The sequence below is a fragment of the Salvelinus alpinus genome, chromosome 27, assembly GCF_045679555.1.
Source record: "Salvelinus alpinus chromosome 27, SLU_Salpinus.1, whole genome shotgun sequence".
NCBI classification, from domain to species: domain Eukaryota; kingdom Metazoa; phylum Chordata; class Actinopteri; order Salmoniformes; family Salmonidae; genus Salvelinus; species Salvelinus alpinus.
In genome coordinates, this window is record NC_092112.1 from 45,436,408 (window position 1) to 45,456,269 (window position 19,862).

The 19,862-nt window shown below is 44.5% G+C and overlaps 1 pseudogene; it reads left to right on the plus strand.

The window, feature by feature from the left end:
- Nucleotides 1-1,363: 1,363 nt before the first annotated feature.
- LOC139555888 (utrophin-like) lies at nt 1,364-19,376 on the plus strand (annotated as a pseudogene).
- The last annotated feature ends 486 nt before the right edge of the window (nt 19,377-19,862 follow it).

A 19,862-nucleotide genomic window follows, 5' to 3' on the forward strand; every position in this document is an offset into this window, starting at 1 on the left:
GTTGAATTTAAAATTGATTAAATCATAATGTCAAAGTGGAATTATATTTTTAGAAAGTTCAGCAAATTAATTAAAAATCAAAAGCTGAAATGCCTTGAGTCAATAAGTATTCAACACCTTTTTTATGTAAAGACTAAATAAGTGCAGCAGTAAAAATGTAACAAGTCACATAATAAGTTGCATGGATTCACTCTGTGTGCAATAATAGTGTTTAACATTATTTCTGAATGACTACCTCATCTCTGTAACCCACACATACAATTATCTGTAAGGTCCATCAGAGGAGCAGTGAATTTCAAATACATATTCAAACACAAAGACCAGGGAGGTTTCCAATTCCTCGCAAAGAACGGAACCTGCAGTACATCTAGGTATCAGAAACAAAAGAGTGACAGAATTACACCTCTGTGTGTGTCGACGGCTTGAATGATAAAGCTCTGAACAGTTGTAATTGTAACACACTGAAACAGTGATGTGAGAGTAGTTGTACCATGGCAGCTTTGATGCACTGGGAGACCATGTGGAAGTTGCGGTTGAGTTTGGCCAGTTTGGGTTCCACTACATCTCTGCAGGCAGGACCTCTACTGGTCATCAGGGTGGCCTGGTCTCTCACACTGTCCACACTCTGATGTCATCCACCTCCTCTAGCAGGGTCTGCACATAACACATCAATCAAACAATTAATACATTAACAGGTTTATCAATAGCTATTACTCAAATTATTATTTTAGCACACAGGCTAATATTCTCAAACTTTGCTAATAGAGTAAAATTAAATTGTAATAAACAAATATTGAACAAATTTCATACTGACAATTGTGGGCCTTCACTTCCACTCTGGAATTTGTCACTCCCTATTTTTTCTATTTATTTAACCAGGAAAAGCCCATTGAGACCCAGAGCCTGTTTTTCAAGGAAGACCTGGCAAAGAAGGCAGCAACAATCAATACATTACATAATTAAAACATACAACATGATCCAGCCCTAAAAAAAGCATGTTCACTCCTCTGTAACAGTCTCCCATCAATATTTTAAATGAATTCAGTGGCACTAACATATCTAGAGGAAGCATGGATTGTAGACTATTCCATGCATCTGGTGCACAAGATGAGAAGGCAGTCTTGCATAATAGTGTAAATGTCCTGGGGACTTTAAGTAGCAACCATCTAGCAGACCGGGTATGGTGACTGCTGGTGGTGAAGGAGACCAGACTACATAGGTAAAGAGGGAGTTTACCCAAAAGGGCTTTGTAGATGAACACACAAATGTATCTTTCTGCGCATATAAAGTGAGGTCCAACCTACCATTTGGTACAATGTGCAATGGTGGGTGAGTGACTTGGCATTTGTAATAAAGCGCAAGGATGCATGATAAACAGAGTCCAATCTCTGTAAGACGGATGAGGTTGCATGCATATACAGCAAGTCACCATAATCAATTACAGAGAGAAAAGTGGCCTGCACAAGATTCTTTCTAATCAGAATAGGATTTGGATTGGAGTGTTTTGGAGTCTTTTCTAACATGCTTTAGACACATTTTCATAATGCATTGTAGTCGATGGCAAGTGGTGACTCAGCAAAGATTGTCTACCAACTGTCTCTGTAATGAAACAAAACATTTCAAAAAATGTTTTGAGGTTCAACTATAATCCCAGAAAGAGTGAAAATATGTATACATAGAAATGTGTGAACTTGCTATTTGATATCAAAAAGTTTGACAAGTGATGCTTCCCAGTTCCCACACAGATTGATATGGTTGTGTTACCTATCTTATTTGAATGTACTGGTTGTAAGTCACTCTAAGAGTGTCTGCTAAATGCAACGGTAAAATGTAATAGATTCACACACACCCATACACATGCATTCACTGTTTCTAACATTACACCGTCTCTTGCCAGCAGATAGAGCCAGAGGAGAGGGTGTCCTCTCAGTCCCTCAGACTATCTGCTGGATATAAGGTTCTGAAAGGTTCAGAAAGGTTCTGCTGGCCATGGCCCACAACGAACTGCTGCGCAACTCTATCGAGCTCAGCAGTGGTCTCTATGACGACTTCTCCAGCCAGGGGGTGGAGGGTGAGAAAGAGATGAGGGGAGATATAGGAAGGGGAAGGGAGTAACTGTTGTCCTGTAGGTCTGAATGGAGACCTCTCACTCATTTAATTACTTCCCTCTCTCCACTCCTACCTCTCTCTCCTCTCCTCCTTCTCTCTCTCCTCTCTCCCTGCCTCCTCTCTCTCTCCCAGAGTATAAAGGAGAGTCTGGAGTATGTCGGGGAGCAGGTGACGTTGATCCATGAGCGCCATCCTGGAGGCACCGCAGAGCGAGGGTGCACAGATCAGAGGGACCCTCACCCAGCTCAAAGCAGAGTGGGACCGTCTCAACTGCATTTACAACCACCGCAAAGGGTGGGTGACGGACGATCAACATTAAGTTACTTAGTAACTACCAAGATCTTAATACTTAATGACCATGAAAGAGTGTAAGGAAGAAGAAACTGAAAATATACTCATTGTAGCATCACAATAAGGGGGAAATGAGCAGCTCTGTAAAGTCTTTGCATTTCCACTATTGGATGTGAGAGGATCTGTTTGTCTCCTCTAACAGGGCTATGTACTGTAGATGTAGCTTTACTCTCATCACTGATTGGTTAGTGTCACCCACAGAGAGAGTGAGTGTATGATGTCACTTAGTCATGACCTTGTCTCCATTCTGTCTCTGTACTGTCAGGGAGTTCCATCTACAACTGACCTATCCTGGGTACATGAATACATGTCTTCTATCTGCTATGGATGACAGAGGAGCGAGGATGGAGATATATAACAGTGCACATACTGTATACCAAGACCTCAGCACACACACAGACTGATCAACACAGGCCAAGTTGACTGGGCGCGCACACACAGACAGACACGCTCGAGTGGCGCATCGGTCTAAGGCACTGCATCTCAGTGATAGAGGCATCCCTGGTTCGATCCCGGGCTGTATCACAACCAGCTGTGATCGGGAGTCCCATAGGGCGGTGCACAATTGGCCCAGCATCGTCCGGGTTAGGAGAGGGTTTGGCCAGGGTATGCTTTCATTGTAAATAAGAATTTGTTCTTAAATTGACTTGGTTAGTTAAATAAAGGTTTAAGAAAAATTAAGAAATCAACACAGGCCAAGTTGACAAGGAGCCCACACACACACAGGCAGACTGATCAACACATACAGTACACTCTACATATCAGACATTGAGTGATATAGTAACTTTATTTTGAATTAAGAATCAACCAATACAACTTTACCATCTATCAATATACAGTCGTATGAAAAAGTTTGGGCACCCCTTTGAGGCTGCATAATAACTTACTCTGGTCACAGAAAATGATCACAGTGGCATGCCATTCATTTTCTAATAAAAGCTGAGTACTGGGGTATTGTCCAGACAAAGATTTTTAGTGTAGCAATATTAAGTTAAATTAAATCAGATGTGAAAAATAGGCTATGCAAAAATGTGGGCACCCTTGTCATTCTGTTGATTTGAATACCTGTAACTACTTAGCACTGATTAATTGGAACACACAATTGGTTTGGTGAGCTCATTAAGCCTTGAACTTCATAGACAAGTGCATCCAATCATGAGAAAAGGTATTTAAGGTGGCCAATTGCAAGTTGTTCTCTGACTCTCCTCTGAAGAGTGGCAACATGGGGGCCTCAAAACAACTCTCAAATGACCTGAAAACAAAGATTGTTCAACATTATGGTTTAGAGGAAGGCTACAAAAAGCTATCGCAGAGATTTAAGCTGTCGGTGTCCACTGTGAGGAACATAGTGAGGAAATGGAAGACCACAGGCACAGTTCTTGTTAAGGCCAGAAGTGGCAGGCCAAGTAAAATGTCGGAGAGGCAAAGGCGAAGGATGGTGAGAATGGTCAAAAACAGCCCACAGACCACCTCCAAAGACCTACAACATAATCTTGCTGCAGATGGTGTAACTGTGCATCATTCAACAATTCAGCAAACTTTGCACAAGGAGAAGCTGTATGGGAGAGTGATGCGGAAGAAGCCTTTTCTGCACACACGCCACAGAGTCGCTTGAGGTATGTAAACGCACATGTGGACAAGCCAGCTTCATTTTGGAATAAGGTGCTGTGGACTGATGAAACAAAGATAGTTATTTGGTCATAACAAGGGACGTTATGCATGGGGGCAAAAGAACACAGCGTTCCAAGAAAAACACTTGCTACCCACAGTCAAATTTGGTGGGGGTTCCATCATGCTGTGGGGCTGTGTGGCCAGTGCCGGTACTGGGAATCTTGTTAAAGTTGAGGGTCGCATGGATTCCACTCAGTATAAGCAGATTCTTGGGAATAATGTTGAAGAATCAGTCACAACGTTGAAGTTAAGCCGGCGCTGGAAATTTCAACAAGACAACGACCCAAAACACTGCTCAAAATCTACCCGGGCATTTATGCAGAGGAACAAGTGCAATGTTCTGGAATGGCCATCCCAGTCCCTAGACCTGAATATCATTGAGAATCTGTGGGATGATTTGAAGCGGGCTGTCCATGCTCAGCAACCATCAAACCTAACTGAACTGGAGATGTTTTGTAAGGAGGAATGGTCCAAAATACCTTCATCCAGACACTCATTAGAGGCTATGTGAAGCGTCTAGAGGCTATTTTAGCAAAAGGAGGCTCTACTAAATATTCATGTGATTTTTCTATTGGGGTGCCCAAATTTATGCACCTGTCTGCGTCCTCCTGTGCAGATTAGTGGAGATACCATCAGCCTGGCTTAGCATTGTTGATGCTCCCCCTCCGTGATTATAGAGCCATTCTGCAGAGGAGGCTTATTATGAGGCCTGGGGTCACGTGTTTAAATACATTGGATAGGACCCTCTGTGCATTGGTCAGCGTCACTTAGATCCCTGCCATTTGAAGACCCTCAGCCATTTTGACTTACCATTTTAGTCCATTGGTTATGCCAATAGAACATTTTACAGAACGTAACCATTTGCAGACTTTTATCAGCAAAGTACATGAGCATATTGCACCTTTTCTGTTAATCCAATAAACCTAATTTCACTACTGAAGATAGATCAAAACGAAATTGCTGATCCAAACACCCAATTATTTATAAATGGAAATCGTCAGAGGTGCCCAAACTTTTTCATACGACTGTATAACATTAAACATTTTCAAATAGGAGTAGCAAATGTTTATTATTCTTTTTAAAAATTTCACCTTTATTTAACCAGGTAAGCTAGTTGAGAACAAGTTCTCATTTACTACTGCGACCTTGCCAAGATAAAGCAAAGCGACACAAACAAGTTACACATGGAATAAACAAGCGTACAGTCAATAACACAATAGAAAAAAAGAAAGTATATACAGTGTGTGCAAATGACGTAAGGAGGTAAGGCAATAAATTGGCCACAGTAGCAAAGTAATTACAATTTAGCAGATTAACACGAGTGATAAATGAGCAGATGATGATGTGCAAGTAGTGAAACTGGTGTGCAAAAGAGCAGAAAAGTAAGTAAAAACAATATGGGGATGAGGTAGGGTAAATTGGGTGGGCTATATACCGATGGACTATGTACAGCTGCAGCGATTGGTTAGCTGATGTTTAAAGTTAGTGAGGGAAATGCAAGTCTCCAGCTTCAGCGATTTTTGCAAATCGTTCCAGTTACTGGCAGCAGAGAACTGGAAAGAAAGGCGGCCAAAGGTGTTGGCTTTGGGGATGACCAGTGAGATATAACTGCTGGAGCGCGTGCTACGGGTGGGTGTTATCGTGACCAGTGAGCTGAGATAAGGCGGGGCTTTACCTAGCATAGACTTACAGATGACCTGGAGCCAGTGGGTCTGGCAACGAATATGTAGCGAGGGCCAGCCGACTAGAGCATACAGGTCGCAGTGGTGGGTGGTATAAGGGGCTTTGGTAACAAAACGGATGGCACTGTGATACTGTTCCAGTTTGCTGAGTAGAGTATTGGAAGCTGTTTTGTAGATGACATCGCCGAAGTCGGGGATTGGTAGGATAGTCAGTTTTACTAGGGTAAGTTTGGCGGCGTTGGTGAAGGAGGCTTTGTTGCGAAATAGAAAGCCGATTCTAGATTTGATTTTGGGTTGGAGATGTTTAATATGAGTCTGGAAGGAGAGTTTACAGTCTAGCCAGACACAGGTATTTGTAGTTGTCCATGTATTCTAGGTCCGTCCAGAGTAGTGATGCTAGTCGGGCGGGTGGGTGCGAGCAGCGAACGGTTGAAAATCATGCATTCGGTTTTACTAGCGTTTCAGAGCAGTTGGAGGCCACGCAAGGAGTGTTGTATGGCTTTGAAGCTCGTTTGGAGGTTAGTTAAGTGTCCAAAGAAGGGCCAGATGTATACAGAATGGTGTCGTCTGCGTAGAGGTGGATCAGGGAATCACCCGCAGCAAGAGCGACATCGTTGATATGTACAGAGAAAAAAAGTCAGCCTGAGAATTGAACCCTGTGGTTCCCCCATAGAGACTGCCAGAGGTCCCGGACAACAGGCCCTCCGATTTGACACACTGAACTCTGTCTGCAAAGTATTTGGTGAACCAGGCGAGGCAGTCATTTGAGAAACCAAGGCTATTGAGTCTGCCGATAAGAATACGGTGATTGACAGAGTCGAAAGCCTTGGCCAGGTCGATGAAGGCTGCACAGTACTGTCTTTTATCGATGGCGGTTATGAAATCATTTAGTACCATGAGCGTGACTGAGGTGCACCCATGACCAGCTTGGAAACCGGATTGCACAGCGGAGAAGGTACGGTGGGATTCGAGATGGTCAGTGATCTGTTTATTAATTTGGCTTTCGAAGACTTTAGACAGGCAGGGCAGGATGGTTATAGGTCTATAACAGTTTGGGTCTAGAGTGTCACCTCCTTTGAAGAGGGGGATGACCGCAGCACCTTTACAATCCTTAGGGATCTCGGACGGTACGAAAGAGGTTGAACAGACTGGTAATAGGGGTTGCAACAATGGCGGCGGATAATTTTAGAAAGAGAGGGTCCAGATTGTCTAGCCCAGCTGATTTGTACGGGTCCAGGTTTTGCAGCTCTTCCAGAACATCTGCGATCTGGATTTGGGTGAAGGAGAAGCTGGGGAGGCTCGGGCAAGTAGCTGCGGGGGGTGCAGAGCTGTTGGTCGAGGTTGGGGTAGCCAGGAGGAAAGCATGGCCAGCCATAGAGAAATGCTTATTGAAATTTTCGATTATCATGGATTTATCGGTGGTGACCGTGTTACCTAGCCTCAGTGCAGTGGGTAGCTGGGAGGAGGTGCTCTTGTTCTCCATGGACTTGTGTCCCAAAACTTTTTGGAGTTAGCTACAGGATGGACATTTCTGTTTGAAAAAACTAGCCTTTGCTTTCCTGACTGAGTGTATTGGTTCATGACTTCCCTGAACAGTTGCATATCGCGGGGACTATTCTATGCTATTGCAATCCGCCACAGGATATTTTGTGCTGGTCAAGGGCAGTCAGGTCTGGAGTGAACCAAGGGCAATATCTGTTCTTAGTTCTACATTTTTTGAAAGGGGCATGCCTATTTAAGATGGCGAGGAAATTACTTTTAAAGAACGACCAGGCTTCCTCAACTGACGGGATGAGGTCAATATCCTTCCAGGATACCTGGGCCAGGCCGATTAGAAAAGCCTGCTCGCAGAAGTGTTTTAGGGAGCGTTTGACAGTGATGGGGGGTGGTTGTTTGACCGTGGACCCATAGCGGATGCGGGCAATGAGTCAGTGATCGCTGAGATCCTGATTGAAAACAGAGGTATTTGGAGGGCAAGTTGGTCAGGATGATATCTATGAGGGTGACCATGTTTACAGATTTAGGGTTGGTCGTTTCCTTGATAATTTGCGTGAGATTGAGGGCATCTAGTTTAGATTGTAGGACTGCTGGGGTGTTAAGCATATCCCAGTTTAGGTCACCTAACAGAACGAACTCTGAAGATAGATCAAGGGCAATCAATTCACATATGGTGTCCAGGGCACAGCTGGGAGCTGAGGGGGGTCTATAGCAAGCAGCAACAGTGAGAGACTTATTTCTGGTGAGATTCATTTTTAAAATTAGAAGCGCGAACTGTTTGGGCATAGACCTGGAAAGTTTGACAGAACTTTGCAAGCTATCTCTGCAGTAGATTGCAGCTCCTCCCCCTTTGGCAGTTCTATGTTGATGGAAAATGTTGTTGGGTATGGAAATCTCAGAATTGTGGCCTTCCTAAGCCAGGATTCAGACATCAGGGTTGGCGGAGTGTGCTAAAGCAGTGAATAAAAGAAACTTAGGGAGGAGGCTCCTGATGTTAACATGCATGAAACCAAGGCTTTTTTGATAACAGAAGTCAACAAATGAGAGTGCCTGGGGACACGCAGGGCGTGGGTTAACCACCACATCACCCAAGGAACAGAGGAGTAGGATGAGGGTACGGCTAAAGGCTAGCAAAACTGGTCATCTAGTGCGTTGGGGACAAAATAAAAGGAGCAGATTTCTGGGCATGGTAGAATAGATTCAGTGCATAATGTGCAGACAGAGGTATGGTGGGGTGCGGGTACAGTAGAGGTAAGCCCAGGCACTGAGTGATGATAAGAGGTCGCATCTCTGGATATGCTGGTTATACTGGGTGAGGTCACCGCATGTGTGGGAGGTGGGACAAAGGAGGTATCTGAGGCTGTTACGCACGCCTCTAAGAAGAGGGAACGCAACACCCTGCTACAACTCAACTCCCCGTGAAGTGAAAGAGGTATGGACTGTAGGTGCGAGTAAGGATGACAAAACGGCAGAATGTGGTACCGTTTACAAGGACTTTATTCCTTTACACGGTAATATGGGGAAAAGGGGCTGGACAGAACCAAAGCAAAGAAAGTAAATATCAAAGCTCCCCCTCTCCTATCTAACCTGCCTAACCACTACTTACCTAATTGGTGCACTGACCAAAATACAGGGGGTGGTCCACCCAGATCTTACCTAGTGTGCCTAGACAGTGAATATACTACGGGTATATGTATGCCCGCGGGCCTCTTGCCTAAGCACTCCCTAGGTGCCTTCCCCTTCCCCCCTGGGAACAAATGAAACAGAATATCAAACAATTACTCAAACAAACTAAGAAACCAAGGACATCAAATAAGCACTATCTGATAATGCAACAAACAAACACAGTACATACCAAATCGCTTTCTGAGAAACAACCAACACTATTACCCTCAGCTCCCTGAAAAACAACCAACACCGCTCTCAGCAATTTAATTCTCTATCACAATCAATCTCTCTACATTCTCCTCTCTCCTGAACAGAACACTGGCATTTATATAGCTTCAGGAGACTAATTGGAAACAGCTGCGTCTTGACGAGGGGGCGGGGTCAGCTCCAATTAGCCATGGAGTCGACAAATCAGCTGCTTGGGGAGAACTCAGGAAGCCATCTCCTGAAACACACACTCAAATACAAACTACAACACAGAAACTGGGGAACGTAACAGAGGCATGTACCAGTCGTGCGGACCAGTCGTGGTGGTACGGCTCGGCGCCGTGTTGACGAAGGGACCGGGCCAGATGGCGAAAGAGGAATTGTAGTTGTAGTAATTTCATTTGCTAGCTGGGAGATGCGCCTGGCTCAGGGCTAGCTTCAGGGCTGGGTCACTCGGTGGCAGCTAGCTAGCTGTGATGATCAGGAGTAATGGTCCAGGGTTTATGGCAGGAAACCAGAGTTGCAGTGGAGAAAAACAGTCCGAGGCTGGCAGGTATTATCCAGGCTAAAAAACGTCTGGTGCCTGTGCAGAGGGTAAAGGCCGCTAGCAGTGGCTAACAATGACTAAATAGCTAGTAGCTAATTAGCTGGTTAGCTTCTGATGAAAGTTTTGGCTATAAGGTCAACAAAAAAAATGCAGATCCGTGTCACATTTCATTTAAAAATGGAAAAGAGGTTGAAAAATAAACGTAAATATACAAAAAATACAAAAAGTAATGTCAAGTTGTCTAGGTGTAATAATCATTTCAGCTCTGCCCAAACTTGAAAATGGCTTGCTCAACACGTGAAGGATGCAAAGGGACAACTCAATTCCTTTTTAGTGTTTTATTATGGTTTTGATGCCATTTGTTGAATATGTTGAAACAGTTGATTTGTTGAATAGAGTAGTTGAATGACAGAGGAATAGGAATAGGTTGATAACCTTAAACAGAGAATAAACATGCATAATTTTACACAAACAATGCATGACACAGCAACAAAGCATGGCTTTGAATATAGTAAACGTTTAAACAATTCAATCTAGCACTTCAAGCAATTACTTCTGCAGTCAGAAAATATCCACAACAAAAGAAGTCACCACTCCTACCAGAGTTAAACATGTAAATTATGCTAAGCACTGGATGCAACATAATAAATAATTCCAAACATTACATACCAGTTGAACAATGAGCTGTTTGTATGTTGAGGACCCAAGCAAAGCTAAGCCCAAACATCTTATACCCATGCTTATCTGCCAGGTGCGCATGTAAAAGTAGTCCCTCCAGAAATCCTGGCTCAATTTTTAAGTTCCACCCGTGTTTTTGGGTTATCTGCCCTCTTGAGGCCTGGAGTTCTTTAAAGGAAGAGCTGCCATTGTGCTCATGTTTTGAGTGTTCTGTTTTTTGACGCAACAGTAAACGAGAGGACAACAAACCACGTCTGCACTGCTACGCCATCTTGAAAAAATGCTAATTCCTGCTCAAAATTCATAAAAGCTCCCGACCTGTTCTTATTTAAGATATATGGTGGTAGTTATCTTTATGTGGCAGTGCATTGTGAGGTTCAATGGAGTTTACTACGGTGTTATCAGTCATTCCCTGGCACACAACACATTCACTACTGCTTAATGAAGGTAAGGAATGGGGTGACATTCTTACTTTTCCTTTTCTCCTTATCAGAAAAATAAGGATTTTTCCAGTGGAGGGTATGTCTTGGGAGATCCTAATTCTGATCCCGGCCCGATTCCAAAATTCACCCAACACCCTCAGAAGGAAGAATGAATTAGTATTAAAAACAGTAATCAAAGTGTGATTGGGTGTTACCTGTTCTGAATACTTTCTCAGGATTGAAAGCAGACTGTAAGGACAAGATGATAAGGAATTCAATTGGGTTTACATTTTGGATTTGAATTGAAAAATTAGGCTGCTTTAATCAAAAATTACTACAAAGCATTACTTTATAAACTTACATTCTCAATATTTATATACACTGCTCAAAAAAAGGGAACACTAAAATAACACATCCTAGATCTGAATGAATGAAATATTCTTATTAAATACTTTTTTCTTTACATAGTTGAATGTGCTGACAACAAAATCAAACAAAAATTATCAATGGAAATCAAATTTATCAACCCATGGAGGTCTGGATTTGGAGTCACACTCAAAATTAAAGTTGAAAACCACACTACAGGCTGATCCAACTTTGATGTAATGTCCTTAAAACAAGTCAAATGAGGCTCAGTAGTGTGTGTGGCCTCCACGTGCCTCTATGACCTCCCTACAACGCCTGGGCATGCTCCTGATGAGGTGGCGGATGGTCTCCTGAGGGATCTCCTCCCAGACCTGGACTAAAGCATCCGACAACTCCTGGACAGTCTGTGGTGCAACGTGGCGTTGGTGGATGGAGCGAGACATGATGTCCCAGATGTGCTCAATTGGATTCAGGTCTGGGGAACGGGCGGGCCAGTCCATAGCATCAATGCCTTCCTCTTGCAGGAACTGCTGACACACTCCAGCCACATGAGGTCTAGCATTGTCTTGCATTAGGAGGAACCCAGGGCCAACCGCACCAGCATATGGTCTCACAAGGGGTCTGAGGATCTCATCTCGGTACCTAATGGCAGTCAGGCTACCTCTGGCGAGCACATGGAGGGCTGTGCGGCCCCCCCAAAGAAATGCCACCCCACACCATGACTGACCCACCGCCAAACCGTTCATGCTGGAGGATGTTGCAGGCAGCAGAACATTCTCCACGGCGTCTCCAGACTCTGTCACGTCTGTCACATGTGCTCAGTGTGAACCTGCTTTCATCTGTGAAGAGCACAGGGCGCCAGTGGCGAATTTGCCAATCTTGGTGTTCTCTGGCAAATGCCAAACGTCCTGCACGGTGTTGGGCTGTAAGCACAACCCCCACCTGTGGAAGTCGGGCCCTCATACCACCCTCATGGAGTCTGTTCTGACCGTTTGAGCAGACATATGCACATTTGTGGCCTGCTGGAGGTCATTTTGCAGGGCTCTGGCAGTGCTCCTCCTGCTCCTCCTTGCACAAAGGCAGAGGTAGCGGTCCTGCTGCTGGGTTGTTGCCCTCCTACGGCCTCCTCCACGTCTCCTGATGTACTGGCCTGTCTCCTGGTAGCGCCTCCATGCTCTGGACACTACGCTGACAGACACAGACAGACACATGACAACTCAATGGAACCTCCGTAGTATTCACAATATACAACATAATAACGCTGGCTATAGCTACGTACAGTGGGGAGAACAAGTATTTGATACACTGCCAATTTTGCAGGTTTTCCTACTTACAAAGCATGTAGAGGTCTGTAATTGTTATCATAGGTACACTTCAACTGTGAGAGACGGAATCTAAAACAAAAATCCCGAAAATCACATTGTATGATTTTTAAGTAATTAATTTGCATTTTATTGCATGACATAAGTATTTGATCACCTACCAACCAGTAAGAATTCCGGCTCTCACAGACCTGTTAGTTTTTCTTTAAGAAGCCCTCCTGTTCTCCACTCATTACCTGTATTAACTGCACCTGTTTGAACTCGTTACCTGTATAAAAGACACCTGTCCACACACTCAATCAAACAGACTCCAACCTCTCCACAATGGCCAAGACCAGAGAGCTGTGTAAGGACATCAGGGATAAAATTGTAGACCTGCACAAGGCTGGGATGGGCTACAGGACAATAGGCAAGCAGCTTGGTGAGAAGGCAACAACTGTTGGCGCAATTATTAGAAAATAGAAGAAAATAGAAGAAGTTCAAGATGATGGTCAATCACCCTCGGTCTGGGGCTCCATGCAAGATCTCACCTCGTGGGGCATCAATGATCATGAGGAAGGTGAGGGATCAGCCCAGAACTACACGGCAGGACCTGGTCAATGACCTGAAGAGAGCTGGGACCACAGTCTCAAAGAAAACCATTAGTAACACACTACGCCGTCATGGATTAAAATCCTGCAGCGCACACAAGGTCCCCCTGCTCAAGCAGGCGCATGTCCAGGCCCGTCTGAAGTTTGCCAATGACCATCTGGATGATCCAGAGGAGGAATGGGAGAAGGTCATGTGGTCTGATGATTCAAAAATAGAGCTTTTTGGTCTAAACTCCACTCGCCGTGTTTGGAGGAAGAAGAAGGATGAGTACAACCCCAAGAACACCATCCCAACCGTGAAGCGTGGAGGTGGAAACATCATTCTTTGGGGATGCTTTTCTGCAAAGGGGACAGGACGACTGCACCGTATTGAGGGGAGGATGGATGGGGCCATGTATTGCGAGATCTTAGCCAACAACCTCCTTCCCTCAGTAAGAGCATTGATGATGGGTCGTGGCTGGGTCTTCCAGCATGACAACGACCCGAAACACACAGCCAGGGCAACTAAGGAGTGGCTCCGTAAGAAGTATCTCAAGGTCCTGGAGTGGCCTAGCCAGTCTCCAGACCTGAACCCAATAGAAAATCTTTGGAGGGAGCTGAAAGTCCGTATTGCCCAGCGACAGCCCCGAAACCTGAAGGATCTGGAGAAGGTCTGTATGGAGGAGTGGGCCAAAATCCCTGCTGCAGTGTGTGCAAACCTGGTCAAGAACTACAGGAAACGTATGATCTCTGTAATTGCAAACAAAGGTTTCTGTACCAAATATTAAGTTCTGCTTTTCTGATGTATCAAATACTTATGTCATGCAATAAAATGCAAATTAATTACTTAAAAATCATACAATGTGATTTTCGGGATTTTTGTTTTAGATTCCGTCTCTCACAGTTGAAGTGTACCTATGATAAAAATTACAGACCTCTACATGCTTTGTAAGTAGGAAAACCTGCAAAATCGGCAGTGTATCAAATACTTGTTCTCCCCACTGTATATCAGGGCTTGGTCAGAGTTAACTGATTCCAGATCTGTTAGTTTCCACCCTAATTGTTAAGGTTAGGGTTTGGTCTGGGTAAACTCAACCAATATGAGATCTGCTGTCCCCTGTCTGTAGGAGTTTTGACCGTGCAGTGGAGGAGTGGAGACAGTTCCACTGTGACCTGAACAACCTAAGTCAGTGGATGACCGACACGGAACAGGTCCTCACTAAGGGAAAAGGACCTGATGGACAACTGCACCCGGTACACACCCAGGACACACCAGGAGGTCAGGGAGTGTGTGTTTCTGTGTGTGTGTGAGAGTTAATGTTAGAACGTTTGTGTGTGTGTGTGTGTGTGCGTTTGTGTGTGTGTGTGCTAACTCACCCACTTTAATGATGACCCTGACATTATGCAGAGATAGTATGCAAAATGTTGGATCAACTGTATAAACCTGCATCAGCACAACATGTTTTATTTATGATAAGCACAAGTATTTCTATCATCTGAATACGATAAAACAAATCAGACCAATATGTTTACATTAGCGACTGATGCGGATGGGGGGTTTTGGTGTGAGAAAATGTATGTTTTTGAATATGAAAAATATGCCTTCTCTCCTTAATTATTTAGCACTTTTCATGCTCTGTCGTTCATTATATTCCTGCAGAGAGGAGAGAGAAAGAGAGAGAGAGTTTTCTAATTTGTATTGTTTGCAATACTAAAGAGTCCCAGGCTTTCCCCTGTGGGGAAGAGCTATTTGAAAGCCAGGCATTGACACCCACATAATTAAATAGAACAATACTATTAGTATTAAATAGTATCTTTATGTTTACACCACTCACATCATCAGAATTATTATTAGGATGTGGAGCAGCCAGCACTAGTTACCATAGAGTACAATCTATCCAATACCTATGGTTGCAATCCATTATTCATAGCAGCTCATTTCCAATTTATTTATTTTACATTTATTTGATTAGGCAAGTCAGTTAAGAACAAATTCTTATTTACAATGACGGCCTAGGAACAGTGGGTTAACTGCCTTTTTCAGATGTTGACCTTGTCAGCTTAGGGATTCGATCTAGCAACCTTTCGGTTACTGGCCCAAGGCTCTAACCACTAGGCTTCCTGCCGCCCCCAATTGACTCATTCTGTTGATTAATACAACTTAGATTTCTTGTTTTATATTGATCTGTAAGCCCCTCTCTCTCTTTGGAGCTGGAGGAGGGCCTAGCCAGTCACCAGCCTGTCCTGGCCGCGTTGACCCAGACAGGTGAGAGGATCATCGGGCAGCTGTCAGCCCCTGACGGGCCCCTGCTGGAAAACGAGCTGGAGGCCCTGGGGCAGCGCTGTAGGGCCGTGCACAGAAAGGTGCTTGACAGACAGCACAGGTAACCATGGAGATGAACACCATGGAAACTAAGCATAGTCGCCATAGAAATAGGACAACTTGTTAGGAGTGATAAGAATGTCATTTTGGACCCCAAAAATAGTTTACAGTGGAAAAAATTATGTTTAGAAATTGGATTATGTTTATATGAGCAGGATAAACTCTTGCAGATATGTATCGAAACGTATGAATATTTGCTGCATCAATGTCCTAAGCGGTGATGATATCAGCATGACAGATCAGCATACAAATGTAATATAAATGTTAGGATTTGGCCTACACACGGCAGCTGTAGGGAAATTGAGATCTTAATGTGTGTGTGTGTGTGTCTGTGTCTGTGCGGCTTGCGCCTGTTTATCTGTGTATGTGTGTGTGTGTGTGTTTGTCTGTAGGCTGACTGGAAGTGACCCTGCCCTATTAGAGCTGGTGACACGTAGTGGAGACCTGGCTCTGTGGCTGGAGCAGGCTGAATGTGCTGTGAGCCCTCTGCCCATCACTGCCACCAACAGCAACCTCAAAGAACTTAAGGTAAGGCTTAGAGTCAGGACATGTTGCCCCCCTAACCCTCACCTTGACCTACCCTTTCATTTACCCCATAATTCTCCCCTCATCCATCCCTCACATCTTTCAACCCTCTTCACCCCTTTGTCACCTATCTCTCTAGACTCTGGCTGAAGAGATGGACGCCCAGAATGAGTGTCTTGTTTGGCTGAACAAGAACGTCCCCCAGATTCTGGCCAATCAGAGCGTGAGTCATCAGGAGAGAGACAAGCACATGAGCTAACTCAGGACCGTCAATCTCAACTGGAACAAGGTGAGAATAACCTCTTGAACCTATGTTTACTAATGAACATAATGCAACTCAGTAGCCTAAACATCAACTGGAAAAAAGGAAGGGTAACACTTAAAGAGTAACAGTGGAGATGAACTATCTCCCTTCATCTCTCCATTCCTTGTCCCCTCTCCCTCTCCCTCTCCCTCTCTCTCTGTCTGTCTGTCTCTGTCTGTCTGTCTGTCTCTGTCTGTCTGTCTGTCTGTCTGTCTGTCTGTCTGTCTGTCTGTCTGTCTGTCTCTCTTTCTCTTTGTCTCTCTCTCTCTTTCTGTCTCTTTCTGTCCCTCTCTCACTCTCCTCTCCCCATGTCCTGCAGGTGACTCATGAGTTGTTAGATAAAGTAGGGGAGGTGGAGGGGAACCTCCAGAGTCACGGTCAGTTCCAGGACAAGATGAACAGAATGACCGACTGCATCCAGGTCACACACCAGACCCTCAGTAGGAGAGGGGTCAGCCCTGCAGAGAGCCAGGTAATGCGTGCGCACACACACACACACACACACACACAGAGCGCTATGGCTAACTACGCTAAACTGAAGATGCTTTGGCAGACCTTTAGATATATATATATTTTTTATTGTAGTCATGTTCAACCATAACTCTCTCAGTTTAAATGAAGACATTCAGGCACTCAGTTTCGATGGGCCCGTCGGAAGTACAGATGGCCAGTCTGATGAGTGAGGACCCCCACCACCCCCCCTGCAGTCCAGAGCTGGAGGCCCCCACAGACCTGAACAAGACGGCCACAGAGCTGGCTGACTGGCTGCTGCTCATCACCCGGATGCATAAGTCCAGCATCGTCACTGTAGGGGACACAGACGAGATACGCACTACCATGGGGCGCTTGCATGTACGTGTGTATGGGGACTGGTGGAGTGTACTGGGTGATGGCTTTAGTCAGCCATCATTTGTGTGGGTACCTGTGGCATGTAACTGATCGTGACCGTTAGGTCTCTGTGTGTGAAGGTATACATGTGTATCATATACTGTACCTGTGGCATGTAACTTATCGTGACCGTTAGGTCACTGTGTCTGAAGGTATACATGTGTATCATATACTGTACCTGTGGCATGTAACTTATCGTGACCGTTAGGTCACTGTGTGTGAAGGTATACATGTGTATCATATACTGTACCTGTGGCATGTAACTTATCGTGACCGTTAGGTCACTGTGTCTGAAGGTATACATGTGTATCATATACTGTACCTGTGGCATGTAACTTATCGTGACCGTTAGGTCACTGTGTGTGAAGGTATACATGTGTATCATATACTGTGCCTGTGAAAAGTGTTAGTAATAGTAAATGCAGCTGTGTTTGTGATTACTGCAATATGTTCATGTAAAAGGGATTTTATAAATCCAATTGACGGATGGATTGGTTGGGTATTCTGCTCAGGTGACGAAGAATGACCTGGAGCTGCGTCACCCCCAGCTGGAGAACATCTTCACTCTGGCCCAGAACACCAAGAACAAGACCTCCAACTCGAATACCTCTGTCACTGAGAAACGCATGTATGCTCACAGAGCCAGTAAAGCAGGAACATAATGTACTGCGTCATACCTAGAGAGAAAAGTGTGAATATACCTTAAGAGAAATGCATTTGGATACACAAAATCACATAAACAGTTTCGGTTTCTGTAGAAATATGATTGTCCCAAGTGCAGTTTAGCCTTCGCACAAGGTCATCCACACCTACTTTTTTCCTTTCTCTCTCTGCAGTGGAGAAAGGGCATAGCCAATGGGACAACACTCAGCAAGGTGTGGTGGCGCGGCTCCAACAGCTGGATAACATGATTGGCCACAGCGATCAGTGGGAGAAGCAGAGACAGGAACTGAATGTTCTGATTGGTCAGAGCGAGGGGCACCTGCACAACCTTCACCGCTCCAGGGAACCCCTGACCATACAGCTCAGTGACAACAAGGTGAGAGATACAGCGACCCTTCCCCTTTGACCTTTGGACTACTGATACTCGGCCCCATTAGCCAGATGGGTGGGATAGCTTTTAATCAATGATAAAGGGAAAGATTTTTGTAATTATGTTCATGGTTAAGGTTAGGATTGGGAACTGTGACTTGAAACAGCGAATGGCAAGTATTTTTTTGTGTGTTTGCTTCTTAGCCCAATAGATAACACACGTGTACCATTCATCATGCGTTTTAGTATTCCAGTGTATCGTGCTGATTATGACAAGGAGTATATGCAGATGAGAGGTCTCACTGTTGGTTAGTCACGATTATTATTGATAGTGTTGATGAATGCTGATCAAACATACCTTGCAGGTAAATAATGGTAAGCATATGAGCTGTCACCTATGGGGATTGCCGTGGACTTTCTTTTCAATTGTTGCCCAATGCAATGCCAATTTAAAACAGTAGAGGGCATCTGTGTCTAATTCACTGTTGTACTGTAGTTACAATGCCATAGCACAGGTACTGATAGCTGTTCTGACAATTATGTATTATTTAATTAAATAGGTTAGCATACCTTAAGTTAAAACAAAGTGAGATCCTGAGGGAACCATGATAATTAGTGTGAGATTAAATGGGAAGTGACAAGGATATGAAAGAAGTGAAATAGTTTAGTCCGTGAGGAGTAGGTTGTTGTCATTAATTGTTGTTTGTTTTTTTCTCCAGGTGTTCTTGCAAGACCTTGGAAGAGGTCAGGGTACCGTGGCAACCTTTTAACGAGCTGTCCAATCAGCTCCTGCGAGAGTATTCCGCTGACGACACAAGGAGGATCAAAGATGTCACAGAGAAAAACAACATAGCCTGGAACGGCATCAACAAGAGGTGGACGCACACATACAGACACACACGCACGTATACGCACACACTTGTCAAGTCTCCCCTATTATAATGTCCTGAGCTACTTGAATCCTTGACTCAGCTATTTCATTCAACGATGGACCTCCAACCAAACCAATGCTTGTTCATTTGTCATTACATTGATTATTAATTGTCATATTGATGTTGATTGATTGACAGAGCTAGTGACCACCAGGCCAAGCTGGACAGTGGTCTGAATGCTCTGCAGATGTCACTCAGCGAGCTGGAGGCCTTCCTTAAGTAGCTGTAAGAGGCCGAGACTACCGTCAACGTCCTGGCTGACGTCTCCCAGTTGGAGGAGCTATCCCAGGACTCTGCCCACATCAAGAAGCTGAGAGGGCAACTGGAGGTAGACCACGGCCCTTTGATCTGCTGATTGTTTGTGTCGGTGTGTTTTGGGGGTATGTGTGCGTGTTTTAAAAGTTGTAAGGTGACAGAAAATAAAGGGAACTGGGATGTAGCGGTATATGGTTTAGATGAGGGGCTGAAACACAGAGGTTTCATCTGTTCACAGATTAAATACTATAGACTCCTACAGAAATGTGATTTCATTCAGCTACCATTGAGATGTGCTTTTTCATTGTGTTTTTCTAGGTTAGTCTCACTTGAAGGGGCATTGATGCTCTAAAAACAGCCTGGTCATACATGGTCTCCTACGTGGGCTCTTTTCTCCATCTCTGCTTCCACCAATAGGACGCCCACGTCGTTGTCATTTCAAATGGAGTTTTCT